This window comes from Macaca fascicularis, chromosome 13 (assembly GCF_037993035.2).
Source record: "Macaca fascicularis isolate 582-1 chromosome 13, T2T-MFA8v1.1".
Classification (NCBI taxonomy): Eukaryota; Metazoa; Chordata; class Mammalia; order Primates; family Cercopithecidae; genus Macaca; species Macaca fascicularis.
The window spans coordinates 6,758,126-6,761,930 of NC_088387.1; positions in this window are offsets into that span (position 1 = coordinate 6,758,126).

Consider the following 3,805-nt stretch of genomic DNA (forward strand, 5'->3'; position numbering starts at 1 on the left):
TAAATAGCACAGTTCACCTTCAGGTGATATTGTACCAATTCACTGATAATTTAAGAGCTTTACGACAGTCAACTTCCATTTATCTTCTCTGGCCTTTGTGCTGTTGCTGTCATACATGTTGCTTCTACACATATTATAAAACCCACATTACATTGTCATTACTTTCGCTTCAAACAGACAATTATCTTTTAAATAATTTAATCAATAAGAAATAAAAATCTTTGTATTTACCCCATAGCTACCATTTCCAGTGCTCTGCATCCCTTCCTGTGGATCAGATCTGTGTCTGGTATCAGTTCTTTCTACTTGGAGGACGTTCCTTTAACATGTCTTGTAGTACTTGTCTGTTACTGACAAATTAGTTCAGCTGTTGTACGTCTAAAAAAGTCTTTATTTCGTCTTTACTTTTGAGCAATATTTTTATTGAGTAAAAAGTTCTAAGGTGACTTTTTCTTTCAGTTATTTAAAGATTTCATTCTGCTGTCCTCTTGCTTGCATTGTTTCTGATGAGAAATCTGATGTCACCCTCTCCCTAGTTCTTCTATAGTAACATGTTTTTTTCTTTTCTCACTTTCAAGAGTTTTTCTTTATCACTATTTTTAGTGTTGAGTTTCTGGGACTTCAGAGATTTATGCTTTTCATCAAACTTGTAATATTTTGGTCATTATTTCTTCACATAACTTTTTTTCTGTCCTTCTGTTCACTCCTTTCCTCCTGGAACTTCAATTACACTTACATTAGATGACTCGAAATTTCCCCACAATTCACAGATGCTGTATTTTTTTTCGGATCTTTTTTCTGTCTGTATTTTATTTTGCGTAGTTTCTATCCCATACAATATATTTTTCATCTGAAATGTAGCTTTTATCTGTAGGTGTTTTATTTAGGTCTTTTTTAAATCTGCCATATCTCTGCTTAATACAATATTTCATCTAGTTTTTTTTCACATATAGAATTTAGATATAATAGCTGTTTTTATGTCCTTTCCTGCTAATTCTACTATCTATGTTAATTGTTTGCTAGTTTTGATTGATTGATTCTTCTCTTTATTAAGGGTAGTATTTTTCTGCTCCTTTTTATGCTTGAAAATTTTTGATTGTATGCCAGACAGTGTTAATTTTAACATACTGATGGCTGAATATTTTTGTATTTCTATAAATATTTGAGCTCTGCTCTGAATTACTGTTATGTTGCCCTGAAACAAGTCTGACCTTTTTGGGTCTTACTGTTAAGTTTTTTTATGTGTACCCAAAGTGACATTTAGTCTGTGGTTAATTTATACTACTATTGAGACAAAACTCATGAGTTATGTCATTTTCCATTTTGAATAGTGGGCACAGGTACTATTTCTGACTCTGTAAGAGTTGTGGTGATTGTTCCCTCTAATCTTTTTGGGTGGTTCTTTCTTTGACCACAGATCACTTCCTCAGAAGCATGAGCTCATCAGTACTGAGTTGAGTAATTGAAGAGGACTCTACAGATATCTCTGTAGTGATCTCCTCCTCAGTGCTCTGTGAACTCAAGTTATCTTAGCCTTCCCAGAGTCCCAGCTCTGATTCCTCATCTCAGAGAGACCACTGGACTTCATCTGTCTTCCTCTTCTCTTTGCCACGGATCAGAAACTCTCCAGGCAGTAATCAGGGCAATTGCCGGGCTCTTTTTTTGCTTCTCATCTCTCAAGGTTCACTATCGTCCATTGCCTGATGTTCATATCTTGAGAGCCATAGATTCATACGTTTTGTTCAGTGTTTAGTTGTTTAAGTCAGGAGGGTAGATCTTGTTCCTGTTACTCTATCTTGGCTGGAAGTAGAAATCACAAAACTTGTCCTCTAAACAAAGTATATCACAAACATTTTCTATTTATTTAAATATTATTACTCTACATCATTTTTGATGACTGCAAAGTATTTTACTATTTAAAAGTACCATAGATTAATTAATTTTTTATTTTGTATATTTAGTTTTTTCCTACTATTATTACAACATGGTGAATGAGTGGCTAAATGTTTTTGAACGTCCATGATTATCTCAACTGTATTAACAGAAGAGAAATTGCTGAGTACAGGGGTATTTTGATGCAGATTTCCAAATTATCATCTAAAAAGGTTGCACCAGTTTGTATGCTTATTATCTCTCCAAATATCTAGGTATCATTATTATAAATTTTTAAACCTCCAAGCTTCGTGAGTAAAAATGGCACATTTATTGGTTTTAATTAGTATTTTTATTTATTTTGATGTATAATATTTTAATTAGTTAATTGAAAATCTCTGTACTTTCTTTTTGAATTTAGTTTATATCTTTTGCATATTTTAAAGTTTAGATTGTTGTCTTTTCTGCTATTAATTTATAAAATATTTCTGTAGAGTGTGTGTGCGCATGTGCACGCATGTGTATGCATATGTGTGTGTTTGTAACATTTTCATCGGTTTTTTGCTTGCCCTCTATTTATGGTATTTTCAGATGTGATCAGATTTATTTGGTCTTGCACATTATGATTCCTATCTCTATCATTGAGTTTAGAAGGCCAATATTATTTATACCTCATTACCAAATAAATACTTAATTCTATCTGCTTACAGATTTAACTTTTTTCTTTTTCCTTTTAGATCTCTAATCCACTTGGAATTTAATTTTCTTACTGATTAAATTTTCTTACTGATTATTTTTACATGTTTATATTTTATAATGATAATATTAAACCATTTGTAATGCTTAAATTAAATATAAAATGGTCATAACACCATTTATTTAAAACCTATTCTTTCAGGTTTGATATACTGATTTTTTCATCATGTTGATAATCTTGTGATAAATTCCTATTAATGCTCCATTGGTTTCTAGATTTTTTATTCTGTTCTTGTAAGTCGTCTGTCTCCTTCTGTGGCTGTTCTATATTATTTTAATTACTGAAACTTTATTGGACAACAGTAGGCTCAAAAGAGAGTATCTGTAGGAATATCCACAGAGGAATATCTGTAGGACAACAGTAGGCTTAAGGAGAAATCATCCGTTCTCCTAACCTTTTACTATTTTTCATATTTTCCTGACTGATCTTATGTATTTCTGGAAAATTGAGAAGCAATGCAGATTTTGGATAATAGTGCAAGCTTCACTTTCATTGTGCCTGGGTTCAAATCTCAGCTTCTTAGCTGCCTGGCAATGTGACCCAGCAAATTTATTCACTTCAACATGGCTCAGTTTTCTTATCTGTAAAGTAAGGGTAATAGTAGTCCCTATATTATAAGTTTATTATGATGATTTTGTGGGTGGAACCCGTGTGTAGCACACACAGGCACTTACTGAGAAGTTAGCTTTGCCATTTGCCCTTATTCTTCACTTTAATTTTAGAATTATTTTGTCAACTTCCAAAAAAGTTCATTATGAATCTTATTACTGAGTCTTCTCTAGAAGTGTGACATGACTCTTCATTCACTTGTTTTCTTTTGTGTCTCTTGGGAAGTTTTGCATTTTCTGTTGTGTATATATAATATTTGTACATAGTTATATATATATATATCTTGCACAATTGTATCCACATACTCTCTAAGAAATAAGGCCAGCAGAAAATATGTGGGTATGTTAGACTATAATTATCTCTGAGTATTAGGGTATGAGAATTTTTTCATTTGTAGTATTCTATACATTTTAAAACTCATTAACTGTGCATTACTGATATAAATCAATAATTTTTAAGTGACTTTTGTGCCCCATAACTCTGGTGCTGAGTGCTTCAGACCAAAGGGCAGTGCCTGTTAGATGTTATGTGTTACATATTACACAAGTACATTGGCAAATAAGCTGT